This window comes from Sturnus vulgaris, chromosome 3 (assembly GCF_052056855.1).
Source record: "Sturnus vulgaris isolate bStuVul1 chromosome 3, bStuVul1.hap1, whole genome shotgun sequence".
In the NCBI taxonomy this organism is placed as follows: Eukaryota; Metazoa; Chordata; class Aves; order Passeriformes; family Sturnidae; genus Sturnus; species Sturnus vulgaris.
In genome coordinates, this window is record NC_142245.1 from 76,030,706 (window position 1) to 76,049,863 (window position 19,158).

A 19,158-nucleotide genomic window follows, 5' to 3' on the forward strand; every position below is an offset into this window, starting at 1 on the left:
GTAAAGGTATCTGTTTTCCTAAGAAATGAAAAATGACTAGCTTTTTCCAAGTCAAACTCAAAAATTGAAGGTGTTCTTTTCTTGCAGCCAAGAAATTTTTACTGTTTTCTTTCCTGAAAGAAAACCTTTGATATGTGTACAGTCTGAACATTACGACAGAAATACAGTGGATGCAGTCCCTCTTGAGCTTCATTGTCTTCTCCAAATTTAGAATGTGTGATAAGAAGGTGGCATCAGGTTGCACCAGGGAAAGTTTTGATTGGATATTAGGAAAAAATTCTTCATGGAAAGGGCTGTCAAGCACTGGGACAGGCTGCCCAGGAGGTATTTAAAAAGGATGAGATGTGGCACTTGGGGACGTGGTTTAGTGGTGGACTTGGCAGTGCTGGGTTAATATTTGGACTTGATGATCTTAAAGGTCTTTTCCGACATAAAAGGTTCTATGATTCTGTGAGGATGTAAAACAGAATTGCATTTCATTAAAGTTCATTATGAAACTGTTTCCACTGCACTGCTGTGATACTGAACCTCTGGAATTTCTATAGCTCAACCTGCCAAGATTTGAATATGAAGTGTAGCATTGCTACTCTCTCTTACTAAAAGTTTGTCTCTTGCTCTTTTTTTTTCCTGTTCTCTTTTTCCTGCTCTTTCTTGAAACACAGTAATTTCTGAAAACTCTTCAGCATTCCTATCTCCATGTAAATTAATACTGTAAATTGTGCTGCTAGTGATGGTGGAGGGAAGTAGTAAGAGTGGGTGGGGGGAGAGAAGAATTAAAATCATTCCAATAAATGGTTTAATTTATGCCTCAGCAGTTAAGCATGCTCCTGGTTAACAGAAATACCCTTCAGCTACACAGGATTTGGGAGGGTTGGAGGGCACTCATTTGCACATAAATAGCCATTAACTGATAAATTCCCAGAGGTCTCCTGTTGCATGCTAGTGGTTCTGACCTACTTAGCTAGCTTAAATTTGTTTTACCGAATTATTATAATTCCATCCTTGGTACTTAAACTTTGTGATTAATGCATGCCTCACAATACAATTAAAGTATAATTACACAGTTTTACAGTTTGCTATCATGGTGTTATTATTATTACAAAGAGCTGGATTTTGCAAATATTAGAAGAATTAGAGTTCTGATACCCATCACTTTGCTGTTATTAAGTGATTATGTTAAATGGGACCCCTTTATGTCTGAAGAATGAAGTGGAGAGAGGGGAATCATTAACTAGCACATCAGATGGTTTCTAAGTGATTGAGGAAGAGATGTGTGGTGAGTTTTTTACACATCTGTAGATGATAGGTACAAATACCTTTTCATCTTTGCCAGCTGCCTATGACATGCTCTAGCACATCTGTGCTGCAGCGCTTGAAAAAGTTTCATACTAAACATCTATCTGTAATCTGTTAAAAATCATTTGCATGTGTTAAACTTTGATTTTATTGTACTTCATTGAATCTTTCTATTACAAGAATTTTTTTAATACTCTTATAAAAACATGAGCAGCCGGATACAGATGTTCAATAGCTCTGTGCAGTGAGGGGTAGGGTGTGCCTGCAAAGATGATACATATCTTTCTCTTGTGCTCTGTAAACTCAGAGCAATTCTCTGAGGGATCTTCCTGACTTTTCAGTATGTGCATGAATGTGCTGCATATTAATGCTGGCTGCAAATAAAGTAAGTCACAAACACCACTATTTTTGCCTTAATTGTAAGGGTTACCTGGCCTTCCTTATTTTTCAGACCAAACTTTTTTTCTCTGGCTACTACTCATTACTCAAGGAGTGATCCAGAAATCAGTAATGTTACTTGTATATGACCTAAAAAAAATTGCTGCTGTGTTGCATAATTCTTATTACATCCATTTTCTTTTTTTTTTATTTTATTTTTCTAATGAAGCTGTATCAGAAAACTTAAGTCTTTACACTAATGATTAATATAATTAGCAATTAAAAGGACTGAAAGATATTGTAAATAATATTTTCCTTATTCCATTGTAAATAAAAAAATCAAATTTTACTTAGTTTATCTGTGAATATGTGCTGTATTGCAGAGTTCACTGGTGGGAAATGGATCAGTTAATACATTTTCTGAATTACACGTTCTGTTCTTCTAAAGCTCTAAGATTATACTGTAATATTTTTTTATCTATAATTGCAACTGGAGTGAAAACTCCAAATGTGATACAGAAATCAAATGTTGCACCCTCTAGTCTTACTTGATCCAGTGCGTTGGTTTTCATTTTTGCTTAGTTTAAAAAGACTTGTTTCTTATGTGTTTTTCCAGTTTTCCTAAGTTGTGATATTCATTTCATCAACAATGAAAATATTTCTTCTTTTTAATTCCAGAGAACACAAAGAGTAAAAGGCAAATAGAAATCTCTTTCTTAGAATTACTCTTTTCACATCTGTATTTTTTTTGTCTGTATGTATGCTGCTACAATGATATAATCTCTACTTTTGCTGTTATAATTTGAGCTCAGAAAACATTGGTCATTATTACTGATGCATGGAAGCATTCAAACAGGTAGCCAGTAATTATGCTTGGAAGAGTGTACTATATTTCAAGGCTTCCTACTTGAATATTCGTGAATTGGTTTATTTCTAGTCTTTAAAAAAAATACTGCATTGAAGTGATTTAAATCATTTTCATGTGGCACTGCAAAAATGCAAAGGCACTTTACCAGAAAGAAATGGTCAGCAGTAAGAGCTGTTTTGCAAAGCTGGCTTGCAACAGCTACAACACTATATGGAGAAAACAGTTATCCTGTAATAATAAGACTAATGAATTCAGAAATCCATTGATTGAACTGGCTCTGGGTAGATTATTCAGGCTTGCTTCAAGGAGAGGAATTTATGAAATGTTTGCCGCATCCAGCAAGCACTGCTGCTATAATACAGCTGCCTCCTCAGTGGTTTGCTTTGATCCTGTGGAATGAAAGGACAGGAGGATCAGCTCAGGTCTAAATGAGATTACAGCTGGTTCGGCAGCTTATCTGGTCTAATGCCAACTAGTGTGGCTTTGCACGTCCTAAGGGGTTTACAACAGAAACTGTTTATTGAGTATCATCGGTTTACTCAACACAAGCAGGCTAATCCTTCCCAGCCTCAGCATGTTGTAGGATTGTGTATGAGCCAAACCAAAAGCTGGTGCAGCCAGGGCCTCCAGAGCCCTTTGTCTCGCTTCATATTGATTTTTTTACCTGTGTTAAAGACACTAAAAAATAAAACCAATAGCCAGCCCTATTGTGAGCAAAAGGTTAATCTGACCTAAAAATCTTACAAAAGCATCTTTTAACCCTAGAAGGGATGGTAGCCTTTCTCTGACTTTTCACTCAAGGGATTTGGAGAGCAAAAATAGAAAAAACGGTTTCAACATTTAACTCTGTGACTTAAAGCTGTCTCTGAATTCTTTCAGCAGCTGCATAGACAACTTTAAAACTTATTTGTGACATTATTAACAAAAATTGTGAAATTATTAACATTATTGTGGTAGGTGATGCTGCATGGCAAGGACATGACATGCTGAACATAGGCAGAGAAGTAGGAGCTGGTAGGTGTCCCAAGACTCATGCTGGTTTTTCACTATAATGGTTTTTATGTAAAAAGCATCAGAAAACACCTTCATCAGCTACTTTCTCAGTGAAAAAACAAATATTGCAAGCTAGGCAAGTGTCTCTTAAGAAATTAAGTAACAAACAGGCACATAAAATCAGAATATTTTAAAAAATATGTGCTGCAAGTTTTTAAACAACATCCCTTTCTGTTTCGATATTAAATACAATACAATATTGTAAAACCAGCACAATTTCATGCAATCCTATTTTATTGAGCATATTTTCTGTCTGAAGTGAGTCTTTTGGAAGGCATTACAGCATGTGTCATTATAATAAAATGTTTTTTATAGTATAGAAAAATATTAGATTAAACTTTAGGAAGCCTTGCAGAGTAGTAGCAATACATTTACACTGAAAAGAAACATGGTAAGTTATCGAATCTACATTGTGGGAATTATTATTAAATATCTCCTTTGTATATTTTGCGTATTATTGGGAGTAATTAAATTGGTTTTGCCATGATGCAGAAAAGAGTTTGTTGGCACACCTATCTGTCATCAGCTGCATGCAACAGACTTAAACTGGAAACTGTTTGAAGACTGTTGATTGCTCTGTAAAAGAAAAGATGACAGTAAGTTGAGGAATTATGAATGGCTGTTTTCTGTTTACTTCACCTAATTGGAATGAATGTCTATTTAAGCTAAATGTAAGCAATGATGTTACCATGGACACTATGGAAACATTAGGAGTGTTTTGTGGAGAAATTGCTAAAAATCTGAAAGATAAATGTGAACTTCAATAATACTTAAGCCTAATGAATAAAATGTGGGCAAGTTTAAAATGTAGCAATTGTTCATTTACTTGTATTCTATCAAATCTGGTCTTAAAGCAATAGGTTGCTCTCATGTAATATTACACTTTAGCATGTTTGAAGATAAAAACTACTGTCAATGATTGCCTGAAGTCTGTTTGTTCAATCATCTGAACAGTGCAAATCACAGTATTTTGTCAGACTGTGAGTTTTGCCTGGATAATGCTTCCCACACACACAGGTCGCAAGATAAATTATGTGCACAGTTTTACAGCGTAGCTGGTGCTGGAAGTTAAATGGATGCCCAGTGGTAGAACTTGTAAAACATTTTCCTGTTAACACTACCAGGCAGAATTGATATTGTTGATAGTACCTTTGATCTAATAAACTATCAGTTCTAACAGTGATTTTTACTGTGTTTCAGAGAGGATGATGATTTAACTTTAGCAAGCCTGCCATTCTTCCTGGATGACAGAAGATTAGCTCTACTGTTTGTATTACCCAGTGTTGGGAACAATGTTAGTGTGGGATGTTTTGTACCCAAAGTAATCATCTTCACTAAAAATATACATTACACAAACAGCATCCTTTCCTGCAACAGATACTCCATTAGGAACAAAATTGATTTTGCAGAAAGGAAATGAAATACTTTGTTTTGGAATTTGGAAACAAGTTAGTTCATTATCTTGAGTACAAGTTTGCCTGCCTTCCACAATTTATTTTCTCTCTTGAGAGAAAGACTTTCCTAAACCACTTACAGTATATGACTCCAAGCAGCTTGCTAGAGAGTATCCATATGCATGTAGGTTTTGGTTTTCTGCAAAGACAGCTAGAGAAACTGGAGCAGGAGAGTTTCATTTTAGAAAAGAAAAACTTTATTTAAACTACAATACGTCCCTCTGTTAGAGTCTTATTTTAAATTAAGAGTATTTTTAAAGTATTTTTCAGGCCTGCTGCCTGAAAAATGGCTTGCGTGTCTCATCATTATAATTCTCTGTCAGCTGCTCTTATTCTGATCTCAGGGTCCCACAAAAGAGCTAAAGGCAGGAAAATTTGAAATTACTATACCTAAAACTGGATTTCAGTGCTGGCCTTTCAGAACTATTACTTGGCATTCCAGTCACACTATATGGTTCTTGTTTCTCATGAAATTTTTTCTGAGAAAAAAAGACAGTAAGGAATTGGTAAAAAAGACTTAAAAATATTCAGAAAATTTGTTGTGTCTGAGTCTGGGCTATTGTGTAGCTGTAGACAGCTACATTTCCTTGGTGTCTACAAGAATATGGTTCGAATAAATTATGTTGTACAAGTAAGCAGTATACTGGGTTCCCAGTAAAAGCAAAGCATTGAAATACCGATTTAAGTTGAGCAGGGGATGAACAAGATGATTAGGGAGCAGGAGCAAATGCTGTTACAAGGAGAGACAGAGAAAGATGAGGTTTTCATCCTTAGGAAAAGGGAGTTTGGATGGGAGGTGGTGGTTGGAAGGCATTTTATTGATTTGTAGAGGAGTCTAACTGGAGGAAACTTATAGATAAGATAGAATCACACTCATCACAAAGACTGTAGGAATCAATGGACTGAGATTGTGAGGAAATAAATTTTTATTAGAAATAAGGATAAAATTTTCACTAGCATTTGAACAAATTTCTAGGATAGGTTGTAGAATATCCGTCCTTAGTTTATTGAAGTTTGGCAATGCTTTGAGCTAAGGGTTGTACGTCTGCGGGTCCCTTCCAAAAAGGGTTTTTTCTATTACTTTAACATTTAATAAAAAATGCACAGAACAAAACCAACAAGTGACAAACAAAATACCAGTGGAAATCCTGTTTAACGCATAATGTCTTGAGTATGATGAATTTTAGAGGTTCTGCTCAAATGGAAGAGTTTTGTGAAAGATACCTATTTGCAATCTGCAGTTTGTCTGTTTATTAAGTAGCATTACTTATAAAAGCACTTGCTTCTCACTTCAGCAATTCAGTTTCTCAGATAATCTGGCATTCTGATTCTCACTATAAATTATATTCAGGTATGAGCCATTTTTTAGTGATGTGGAAGGTTTCCATATACCTTCATCAGGGATTTCAGCAAGGAATGTGCCCTTGCCACGAAGAATCCTGATGGCATCTTGTGCTGCAGTAGGCAGAGAATTACCAGCTGGTTCAAGGTGGGAATCCTTCCCCTCTGCTTATGGTGAGGCTGCAGCTCAGAGTGCTGTGTCCAGTTATGGGCTACTCAATACAAGAGAGATATGGACTTATTGGATAGGGTACAGAGATTATTTTGGGACTGGAGCATCTCTTTTGTGAGGAAAGGTTGAGAGAGCCAGGACTGTTCAGCCTGGACTGGAGAAAGGGGGATTTTATCCAGAAATAGAACTATTTGAGGGAAGGGTGCAAAGAGGACAGAGCCAGGCTATTACTGGTGCCCAGTGTCAAGACCAGAGGCACAAGTGAGTCCCTCTGAACATCAGCAAACACTTTTAGTTTCGTTGTGAGGGTCACCTAACAGTGGTACAGGTTTTCTAGGGACATTGTGGAGTCTCCATACTTGGGACTGTTCAAAAGCCATCAGGACGCAGTTGTGGGCAGTCAGCTTTTGCAAGCAAGGAGTTCTCTCAGAAGGTCTTGATGGGGTTGAGTGGATCTTTCTTTTTATTATTTTGAAGGAAAATACTCTTTAATAGGAAGCAAATGGTGCTTAACTTATTAGCTGTGAGTCTTTGGTTGTAAGTGTTCTGCTGTCATGGCAAGAAGGAAGAATCATGGTACCAGCAGTGATGTGTTGTTCTCATATAAATACCTAACAGTTGATACTTTCTGTTTCCTATGTGACAGATATTAGCATTTATATTCCTAATAAAATCTGAACTTGAATAAATATAACCCAAAGTGATCTGGACTCTCTGTTCTTTCAAATATAAAGTAGTTTGGAAGCAAAATCTCCTGCAAAAAACCCCCGAAACTTCGGTCCCTGATAACTTAAAGTTACACAAGTGTAATGACAGCTTCTCAGTTCTCTAAGAAATATTTTAGATAAAAGATTACTGATGTTTTTAAAAATTAACAAATTAATAAAATATTCAAAACCAAAGGCTGAAGTGTGTCATGGTCAGGGCAGATGACAGAACTTCCAATGATTTCTATAAGCCTCCTCATTCCCATGAGTGGTGAATGAGTATATTTTGTATTTTTCTTTTAAACTGTAATTTTGTGAAGTGACAGGGAATTTATTGAGGAATTTTGTCTTAATTTGATCAAAACTAATTGTAATGTTGCAAAAGATTTCTATTCAAAATAAGGCTTTTAAAAATTGAAATGCAGCTCTTTTAAGTTCTCTGATTTGGCAATGACTTATAAATATTAAATTCGGTTTAGGTGGGGATTTTTGCATATATGTGAACTAAAAATGGGGAATACAGCAGCCTAGAATAGTATCAATTTCAATATAGCTTGTTAAATTTTTTTCTTTATTTTTCTCTTTGTTCTTTCAATGAGTTAAAAATTCTTTATCTGACCTATACTGAAAGTTTTGTTAGGGAAACCAAATGTCTCTTTATCTCTTTACTTCTTCTGTTGTTTCATCAAAAGAACTGAGCAGCCACCTGTTCAGAGCAACAAGATGACTCCTAATGCCTTGAGTAGTGCAGAATCTAGGAGAGACTACTTGGCTGAGATTTGTGAATGGCTGAGCCCTTGTGCTTAAGTGAGTACCTGGATACTCTCCTAGGACTTCTGATTTTGGGACACACACTTTGTGTGTTTGTGCCTTCCAGTTTGTATTTTGCATTATGGACACAAGGAAACCGCAATCTTAGCGTATGCCTGCATAGTACAGGGGAGAAGCTAGCATGGCTGAACGCCAATGAAAGTAATGAAGGAAAATTGCAGTTGGGCTTAAATCAAGTGTCTGTTTTTCCCAGCAGTTTTCCACAAACTGAAATGTGAACTAGTTGCACTGAATTAACATAGGTTGTGTTGTCTTTGCTGCTCTTGCAACCTTATCTTTTCTAAATGTGATTAGGAAAAGAAAACAGCTCTCGAACACAAATTTGCTAGGGTGGCTGTGGCAGATGTAATATTCCCCCACAGCAGACCTAGACAAAGCAAGCTCAAACTCTGTTGCTTGCATTTAAATTACGGTCATAGCAACTTGTCTTTTCAGTGGTGCAGTTAAACCTACTGAGAAGGGTTAAGGAGAAAGTGCTAAGTAATATTCTGCAGCTTTGAACGTTTGGCTTTTCCATACCTTTGTGTTTTAGGGTTGTGTGTCTGTTCTTGTTAATATCTTTACTTTGTCTTTGAGAATAGTAAGGATGTTGGGGATTTCTTCTTCTCCCCATGTATTTTAAAAGTATTACTGAGCACACACAACATGCTGTCACAGGGAACGCAGGGTTCTCTATTACTGTGCTTAGCTATAGAGAGGATTATATTAAACTCTGTAACCTTGCTGGAGCACCTCTGTACATTGCTGCTATATTGATAATCTTCACATGATTCAGTTGCAGTTGAAAATATTTTATTCACAGCATTAACACTTTCCATCTCAGTGAGGATTAGAATATTTGATTTCAGGAGATGAGTGCGTCAATAGGCAGATAATTTTTCTAATTTTTTAAAATTTATTCATTAGGGTGGTTTTGCAAATGTTGCCTCAGACATTTCTTCATTTAGGCATATAGAGGGAATAATCATCAAGCCTAGCCATTCAAAAACGGGTAAAACAATTTATTGATGAATTAATTAGTGGTTAACTAAGAGGCCCTTATGCTGTTTAATTGTTTACAAAATCGTGAATGATTTTGGAAAATATATGTGTTCTGAAAGAAATACACAAGAGCATTTTAGAGTAATTAAGAAAAGTGTTTCCTAATGTTCCCCATCCACAAATTATCTGTGAATCAGTGGACGGAAGGAGCAACATAAGATTTGTTGACATTTTCTGTCATTAATGCAGACCTAGTAATGAACAGCTTTCCTCCAAAATCTGATGTTAAATGCATAGAAAAATCACTGAAACTTATTGCCCCATCTTCAGTATTGCACATTATAAAATCAGAATTTTGGTCATACTTACACATTTCTCTTTAAAGTAAAGAGAATTGAGTCAGTAGAAAAGAATTCCAAGTTTGATTTCCTTTACTTTGTCCGTGATTATATTATATGCTAGTTCTTTTACAAATCCTTACTGTTTCTTGTAATTTAGTAGGAGTTGCTTCAGGTAGACTGCTGACCTATTTCTCCATTTATGTAAGACTTTCATCAAGCAATCAGTGGAAAGTTCTTGTAAGTGTTCGTATGGAGTGTTCATTTGGATCTCATGATTATATCATCTCTTTGGCCTGCATCTTTGCAAGTCTCACTGAGGAGCCAAGTCTCTCTTCTGTTGTAAGTGCATGGGGGGGTCACTGCAGGAGGAATGGGGTAAATGAAGTGGTATAATGTAGTAGGGAGAACTGGCTCTGCTTGACACTTCATTTGTGTATTTTACTTTTTTTTTCTTTCTTAGTTAAATTCTACAGAATTTGGTGTGTGCCCATTTTCCTCTTTGAAGGATATCCACATTTCTTCCTTCAATTTCATGAGGTTTAAAACACTGTCTTTTTCTATTCTCTTGTCTCTGCCAAGTCTGTAGGTGATATCTTGGGAACTTTCTCTGCTCTTCAGTGAAGGGCAGGAATACTCAGGCTAGTACCACTTTGGCCTTTGTGCAACATCTGCCATCCAGTACTAAAAAAAAGTAAAGGAGTATATATGAATTACACCTAGATTTTGAGTCATTGTCACAACGTGTGATTTTCTTCTAAAAGTCCAGAAGGTGAATTCTCAAAGAATATTTAAAGTTTCAAGGGATAGCTGTGTTCAGAAATGTTGCAGCTTGACAAACTAACATCCCTTATTCTGAATGCTTGGTTTGAAAACTTTGAAGAGGATTAGTTCATGGCTGCTTTTGCCAGTTTTAGTGATTCCTTGATTGGGAAAACCATTTAATCAGTGAGAACTTTGCTGGTTATATATCATAGACATATTATTTCCATATTGCTGTGGGGAAAATGGCTTTCTTGAAAGCCTGAGACTTTCACTTCAGTTTTTTTCTGTGGTACATACTATTTCCTCTCTTATATTCAAATCTAAATAATTCAGTGAAGAATATAAATCTAGCAAATTCCTTTGTATTAGTTTCAGACAAAAAGCTCTATTTCTTGAATTGTATTTCTGAAAAGAAGTAGCAGTTAAGTTGTGTATGAAAAAATTTTGGAACTTGGATTTAAAATTTAAAATAAATTTAAAATAGTTTACATTTGCCATTTTTGTGTATTATGGGGTCAGTTGCAATGGTTATGTTTTTTGGAGTAGTTTTTTGTTTGCTTTGTTTTGTTTTTATATAACCTTAAAGCTGGAAAACTATATATACTGGTTTTGATTTAATTTTATGTCAAAATGTAATCAATTGCTTTTAATTGTGCAGTCCGTAGACTGATTTGCAGAAGATACATGAAACAAACAAAACAATTTAAACAAAAGCAGTAAAAAAATTGCTTATGAGAATATTAAAAAAATCATAAGCACTAGATTCCCTGTCTGTTGGTAGTATAATTCTTTAATTACTACATCTTGCATCATCTGTTTTAACACCCTCTCAGGTAATGTGAGAAAATATTGCTGCCATACTTCACTATAACATTTAAAGAGATCTGAAACATTTTCTCTTCTCCTTCCTATGTTTTAGTGAATATTTCAAGTAATGTCTGAGAAATTAAATTTGGCCCTGGTCTTCAAATCAGTAGAAGGAAAAATGTCGTGGTTTAAAGTGGTTAACTCCTTAAAATGTGTATATCTTCAAAGAGCTTTATGCAATTTCCTGAATAGGTTTAGTTATGAGTAAGGATCATTTTGTTGAAGGCATTTTCTGTTGGTATTATTTAACTTGGGAAGGTGACCCTGAGCTAAATTGCAATGTGTAATTTGAATGCCCATGGGCTGCCCTTCATTGGCTTGATTGGGAGAGATTATCTGGATTTCTAATATACTTTAATTACTCTGCTTATATAAATTGTCACATTAGAATCTTCTTAACTGTTGAGTCTGTTCTGTCAATGATTCGCTAACAATAGGAATATACTAGGCTCTTCCACTGAGATTTGAAGATTTATGCCACCAATGAAAGAACTGGAATGGCTCTATTTAAACCTCCTGTATCTTCAGTAGGAAAGAGTATGTGATCTGCTTCTACCCAGGCAACGATTGATGTGTGGTAAATTGAGAGCATCTGTAGCCTTTTTTAAATTTTTTTATAAGGCCTTTTTTCAATTAAGGCAACACAATGCAAAATATGTTTTAAGATGTTTGGGGGCTGATATATTCCTAATGTGCGTGTGGCAAAAAACCAAACAAACACAGTCTGAGTAGGAGTTTTGGGTGGAGGAAGGTAGGGTATCTTTTAGCAATGATTAGCTAGGGTTTTACAGAGAAGCTGTAGTAATTGAAATCATAAAATTGGTCAGGTTGGAAGGGACCACAGTGGGGGCATCTGGTCCAGCCTCCCTGCTCAATCAGAGCCTATGATCGTAGAGCCTATTGATGCCTTTAGTTTTATGTTTTTCTATTCTTGGATGTGCTTTTCTGATGTGCTAGGGTGATGAAGACAAAACAGTCCTATTCCAGTGGAGAACTCAAGGACAGTTTCTTCAGACTTCAGGCCCTAAGCATAAACAACATGGAAAGAGGGCGAGTTCATGCAAATGAACCAAAACCTATAAAGTGTGAGATGTTGTGACCAAGCCCTCCTTTGCTTCCATCTTGGAGCCATCCAGGCAGGGATCACAACTGTGGCACTCATACTGCTAGGGTGTGGCCTTTTGTAGGCCTTTCAATAAATACCCATTTTATTCCCCTCAACTCTCTGTGTAGCCTCTGTTCCAGCTCCCCTATTCATCGCTATGGCACAGGACTGTGTGCAGGCAATTCTTGAATATTCCCAGTGAAGGAGACCCCACAACCTCTCTGGGCAACCTGATCCAGTACTCAGTCACCCATACAATAAGGAAGTTCTTCTTTATGCTCAGTTGGAGCTTCCTATACATCAGTTTCTTTCTACAGTGTTTACAGTGTTGTGGTGATGCTGGATTCTTTTGATCTTTTATTCCTGGGTATTTCTCTGCCTGACAGCTCTATTCAGATGAGCTTAAAGGTTAGCAGCACTTGGAAGAGCCCTGCTCTTAAATGGTGCAGGAATATTCCAAGATACAATGAGCTGATGACCTACAGTAACAGGTCCAGCTCACCAGGAGCTTGTTTGACACATGCAGCATATGTCTTGTACCACAAACCGCTCTTGCCTCCTCTCTAGGATTTTGTCTCCTGTTAACTTACAGAAAATGTAAAGGATTGAATCCAGCGTGTGTCCGGTGGCCCCAGAGACATCTGATTTAGTGTCATGAAGACAGAAATCTGTGTGTAACCACTTGTAGAGCCCAACTGAAGATGTGTGCTTAAGTGTCTTGGGGTTTTGTTTTGTTGTTCATTTGTCATTTAAATCTCAGGAAGCAGCTGGAATGATTAAATATCCGCTTGCTAGTGGTTAGTATGTAATATTGGGAGAGAAGAGTGTCATGGGGTCAATTCCTTGTTCTGGGATTTCACATTTTTATCCAGTAACTGACTTAATTCTGGGATTTCACATTTTTATCCGGTAACTGACTTAATGTAGAACTCACAATCAAGGAGAGATCCCAAAATAGTATCAAAACTGGACCCAGCTCCCTCCATCCTGATGCTGTGATTCATTGGTTGTTACATAAAGAAAAGTGTATTCTGTTTGAAAGTGCAAGTAGCTACTGCTGCACCTTATGCAACTTGCTTTTTTTTGGTGTGGATTAGTCATGATCAAATTTCTAGACCCCAGTAGACAGAGATTGTGAATCAGATGCTCAGGTCAAGCTTTTGTGTAGATTAGTTGCAGGCACCTAGGGAACTTTCTGGTCAAAAGAAGGTGATCTGAGTAAATGAGCAGTTTGAGAATTATTGTTCAGGAGTCTGATATCTGTTTGTGCTCTGCTTTTTAACTAATACATCCTTGTATCCCTTTGGATCTCATCCAACATCTAAGACATCACTTTCTGTATGCTTCATGTTGTTCCTGATGAAAGCATACTGTAACACTGATACTAGTAGGTTGTGCAAGTCCGCTATAAAGAACTTATGCACCATGGGTGCATTTAAGCATTTGATAAAAATCCCATATATTAGAGTTCTGAGAAACAGCCCTCTTCCCTTGTTAGCCTTCTCTACTCCATTGCATAAGTCAGTAATCATCATACACATTCATAACCAGGCATGTTATTTGGATTTCCTTTTTTGAGTAAACATTTAAACAAATGGTTTATTGAAGCAAATTAAAATTAAGGGAGAACACTAAAACATCATTTAATAAATGCTGTGCTGATAAGGGTAAGTTGATGTTTGATAATATTGTGGCATGATTTTTCCACTTCTCCTTATACACTCTGCTGTACAGGAGTACAGCTCTGTGGTGGTGCTATGGTTATAGCTTACAGTACTGACACATTATAAGCTGTGGGATCTTTTTCCAAATGTTTCCTTTAATGGAAGGGAAAATTTGTTTTTGGTCTTAAGTTTCTCATCCTGCTTAGCTTTTTGAAATGTAGTTTTTAATTCCACAAAAGTGGGTAAAAATTCTGTGCACTTTGAGAGTTCCTACTGCAGTCATACCAGTCTCACTATACTGGGTGCTATATAAAGGGATATAAAGAAGAAATTGTATCCCAGAGATCTTAGAAACAGATTGAAAAGAAGGCTTGGATATTTGAGTCAGACTTGGGTAGAATTTAGTCACCTTCCTTCATGCATGTCTCACTGAAACAGACTGAATGTGGAAGTGTCTGACAGTGTGTAGGTGACTCTGTTTTAAGCACTCAACTTCCCTAGGTACAAAAACGTGTGCCCAGAGACATTAAGGCTGTTGTCATAGGCCTTAGCTGTTTAGCATCCAGCTTAGGCGCTTTGAGGCCACAAAGTAGATGTTCTAGCACTTAAAATTCTTGTAAGCATGCTGTCAGTGCCCTTACTAAACGTGCTGATAACCAGGAGTTCAGTGTGGAGCTCTGCCACTTGGCACACATGCATTCATAACTGGGGCCAAGAGAAAGGAGGTTCACCTTTTCACACGTTACTCAGATGGTCACAATTATTCACCAGTGAAAAGAAAGCCAAAAGCCTTTATCATGAGATGCCTGAAACCCACATCTGTGACTTGACACCACTCTCTAAGCTGCATCACCATGCAGTTAGTGTGCCTTTTCTGTGAATCCAGATCCATTTCTTTTGTATGAATCTGCATTTGTAAGAGGTAGTATCATACAGTTTGTTACTTCTATCTTGGCACAGTGCTGATACTCCATTGAAATCAGACTTGAACCTAGATGCAACCATTTTGGTTTTACCTTTGTGAGTGCCAGTACTATAGTTCAGACTGAAACTAACTTTTCTTCTTTAATGTTTTTAAAAATCCTGTAGGAAAGTATTTAACTCACTCTAAAAGTGTGTTTTCCTTTACACTTTGTATGATATTTTATGGTATTTGAAGTGGTTGCGATTCAGAAATGTTACATGTATTTAATGTTAACTGCCTATTTGAAGCACAGACAAAAAAATAATAAATGCCTATGAACAAATTACTAAGTAAAAGTTGAACAGTGAATTTGTCAATATGGGAGTTGGTATCCATAGGGATCAATGAAATAAGTGCTATAGTTGCTATAACATGCAATTAAGTGACATAATAGTCAACTAGTTGAATACTCAAACTGGATTTTCACAGGCTTATGGAGGGCACAGAAGGAACTTTTTCAGCTGAATCTGGGATAGATTTAGTTACTGGAAATGCGTGTGGCTTCTGCTGAAACCTTGCTTGCAGTTCTGGTCGCCGTAAACAGCAGTTCTGGTGCTATGACAGGAAGAAATTGGTAGAGGTATTAAAGAAGTATTGGTGTTTTTATGGCATTTGAAGAAAATGAAATTGAATTAGTAGTTTTTAAGTAATTCTGCAGTGCTGTTTGCTAAATACTGTTCGGTTGCTAAAAGCTCTGTGTACTGCTTGTCAGAGACTGGATGTTTCATGTCTTGAAACACTTTGGAAATCCCAGTGTCTGTATCTGGTGAGAGGGGCAGACCAGGCTTTGCTAAAGGTGAGGCAGTGCCCTGCTCCACCTCCAGGACCTCTCCTAGCCCAGGTTGAGCTGTCAATCATGGCATCATCTGGGGATCTGAGCAGAAGATAGATATGGACCTGTTGGAGCAAGGGCAGAGGAAGACTTGGACAAGAGGCCTTGACAGAGTTGACAAGAGGACTGGAACACCTCCCCAACAAAGGCTGAAAAGGTTGTGTCTGTTTACCTGGAGAAGAGAAGGTTGCATGGAGACCTCATGGCAACCTTCCAATATCTGAAGGGTCTGACAGCAAAGCTGGAGAGGGATTCTGCATCCAGAGCTGTTGTGATAGGACAAGGAGGAATGGGTACAAACTGAAAGAGGGGAAATTTAGGTTACCTGCTAGGAAGAAATTCTTTATTGTGAGGGTGGTGAGACACTGGCAAAGGTTGCCCAGAAAAGTTGTGGATGCACTACAAGTATTCAAAGCCAAGTTGGATGGGGCTTTGAGCAACCTGGTCTAGTGGGAGATGTCCCTGTCCTTGGAGGGATATGAGAAATATGTCATCTTTAATGTCCCTGCCAACTGAAACAATTCTATGATCCATGAACTGTATTGATAATATTATAAAAGAGGGAGAATGTTTGTAAGGGAAATCTCAAAATCTAAATACTCTGCAAGATCTGTTTATTTGTGCAGGGCACAAAGCACTTATTACATCTCCTTGAATCTGATTGTGATGGTGCTTTGCTTCCTTTCACTTTGCCTGAGTTTTTCTGGAAATAACTGATGACTGTAGTTGAAATTCTATGCATCAAAACCATTTACCATTTTGGAAATACTCATATATCTCTTCCCAATCTCCCTAGTTTTATCCAGGCATGTTGGTCCTTCAGGTGGTGGTTTTTAATTATTTATTTGTTTCAACATCAAAAGGTCATTCAGGTCCTTTAAAAAGACTTTCTTGAGCTTAATCTTGGCTGTACTGGGCAGCTGAAATTTGTAGATGCCGTGGCTGACCTGCCTTGGACTGGGAATTGAGGAGCTGGGAATACCATCTGTGAAGAAACCAGTATCTGTATTCATAGCTTGTGAGACCCTGAGGGTGGTAGCCCCGGCAATGCTGGTAAGAGAGAGGTCTTCTCTCATGTTGGGGGTTTCTGAACCCTTGTAGATCAAATTAAATGACATTGCATTAAGTCTGGATGCTATTATGCATCCAATACAGATTATAGACTAGTAGTGACTTGAAAGTTTCCATTATATAGGTAGGCTGATGAGTTTTGTGTTTTACTCCTCTGGTTTGACCTAAAGTTTAGCTCTGTTTTAGTAATGCAGGCTTGAAAGAGCATATTTTATGATTACACGATCTGCATCCAGATAAATGGCTGCAATTCCTTACCCTAGGTGTAGAAGACAGAAAATAATCCTGTATGCTACTATTATACCTACACATCTAGCACAATCCTCATTCAGGTAGCACAAGCTTCCCTTCTTTAATAAACCCTGAGTTTATTTGATCTGATGGCAAAACTTTAAAAAAAACCACATATTTTTTAAAGAAATAGGAAATTCATTATTTAAAAGAAGTAAAAACCACACCAAGTTATTGCCAATGTAATAAGACAACTGGTGGTTCCAGACGTCTGAACAGAATAGAAAATTAAATGTATAAAGTTTTAGAAATTGAGTGATGTTTGATGTATGCTTGTCTAGTGTTAGAAAAATAAATAAATAAATAAAAAGTAAAATTGCATTTATTCATATTTTTGTAGTTAAAAAATGTGCTAGGTGGTAGAAGTAGCTGGCTACATCAACTGCAGCATATATTGATGCTCCATCGATTCCAAGCATTTACCTTATTGCCAGCATTTGTGTAGGTTACTATGAATAAACATAAACACTGATTTGTACGTGTTGCCCTTCCACTGACACAGAGATATATTACCTTACTTTGGAAGTCTGTACACCCTTCTACTTTGCATAGATGGCTAAAGGAGATGCAAGGCCCCCGTCTTTGGAGAGGCAATTTAGAGGAGAGAAAAAGGTCTTTGTGTAATTTTACAGCATAGTCTGGGTGTAAGTAGGACAGAATTTGGTCCCAGAAGTTTTATTCTCTGCATTATGGAGCATCATGCATTCTTTTCCTAACAAAATAGAACAGAAAAGCTCTTTGTTTTTCCTGTTAAACTTTTTCTTCTTGTAATAGAAGAAAATAGGCAAAAATAATTTTTTAACTTTTGTCTTTAGCCTTGCTTTTACCTTTTCATCATTTGACCCCTAGACCTCCCTGTTTCTACACCCTTTTCTTTGTCTTTTTTTTCATAAGGGGATGCTCCCAAAGAAGTGTTGCTTGACTTTTTATGCTAATCTTGCTTCTATTTCAGTTCATGTTGACTTGGAGAATATGCCTTGTAAATAGGAATACCAACTGACATACTGAATATAATCCTCAGTTTCTAAGCATTGATTGTTTTCACAGCATCCTTAAAGGGTAAGCTGTCTCACTATCCAAATATCATGGCTGGGAAACTGAGGCTAACAAAGGCTTTATGATTTATGTGAAGCCACAGAGGGAATAAATGTTGGGTTTAGAATTCCTGGCTTCTATTCCTGTGTTTGGACTCATGCCATCTCTCAAAGAAATCCTTGATTCCTCCTAATGCTGCATACCTTTCCTTGTCTGTTAAATGTAGCCATTCGAAAAGTAGCTGGTACTCAATTCTCTCTGTCTGTCCTATTGAAACTAATGAATGCCTGCAGGCAGGCATAAGGTATCGTTACCTTTGACAGCCAGTATGTTTTATGTTTTAAATTATGTGTTGGGCAGAATTTTTGGATACTAATTTGATATAATGAGATGCGCTTCTAATATCAACCATAGTACGGGAAGGCCTTGCAGCCAACCTACTCTTTATTTAAAATTATTCCATTTCAGATGTCCTAATGAGTGCTGTGAGTTGTGTAATTCTTTCATAATTTTCCTCCGTTCCCAGAAGGGAACTAGGAGCTGGAGATTTTTCTATTTTTGTTTTGGTGTATTTCAAATTAGGATAAGCATAAAATAAAGATCTAGGGGAAGATTTTTGTGAAACAGTTGCTGTTGTGAGAGTGGCAGTTAAGAAAAAAACATTGCAGTCTAGAAATGTTAGTGTTACAGCAGTTCTCAATGCCTCTGCGGTTTGCCATTATCTTATAAATATCTTGACTCTGACTTTACAGTGCTGTTTATAGAATTTAATAAAGCAAATGTAATAATGCTGCCTGTGCTTTAATGCACAATCTCAATTGGGTTGACCAGAAGATAAATAGGAACAGGAATGATAGTGCGTTCCTACAGATTGTTTTTAATAAGCATGTTATTTAGTTGATCAGCCCGGTACTGTAATGCCTCCTATCCTGCTCTACCAGACAAATTTATTAATGTCCCCCCCTCCCCATTTCTCGATGAACATTGATTCCCTGCAGACATATCTCTATTAAACCTCTAGAAAGTCACAACTTCCAAATTAGATTAAGTAGCAGGAATGGTACTAGAAGAATCAAAGAAAATTGAGTGTGTTATTGAATTCATGCCACGTTGTCTGAGGAAGAGATGGGAGTTATGTGTAGTGG

The 19,158-nt window shown here is 37.0% G+C and overlaps 1 protein-coding gene across 1 annotated transcript in view; it reads left to right on the forward strand.

The window, feature by feature from the left end:
• The window catches only part of MMS22L (MMS22 like, DNA repair protein), an 85,093-nt gene that overhangs the window by 42,007 nt on the left and 23,928 nt on the right, over positions 1 to 19,158 (forward strand). The window lies entirely within an intron of this gene.